Genomic DNA, 266 nt, shown 5'->3' on the forward strand with positions numbered 1-266 from the left:
AATGCATCCAAAATACCAACATTTTTCACGAAACTAGAATAAATAATTCTAAAATTTGTACAGAAACATTAAAGACCCTGAATAGGCAATGCAATCTTGAGAAGCAAGAACAAAGCTGGAGATATCACAATCCCAGATTTCAAGATATACTACAAAGCTGTAATAATCGAAACAGTATGGTACTGTCACAAAAATAAACACATAGATCAATGGAAACAGAATAGAGAGCACAAAAATAAACTCACATTTTATTTTGTTAATTAATC

This window comes from Hyaena hyaena, unplaced genomic scaffold (genome assembly GCF_003009895.1).
Source record: "Hyaena hyaena isolate Hyena2069 unplaced genomic scaffold, ASM300989v1 scaffold_220, whole genome shotgun sequence".
Taxonomy (NCBI): Eukaryota; Metazoa; Chordata; class Mammalia; order Carnivora; family Hyaenidae; genus Hyaena; species Hyaena hyaena.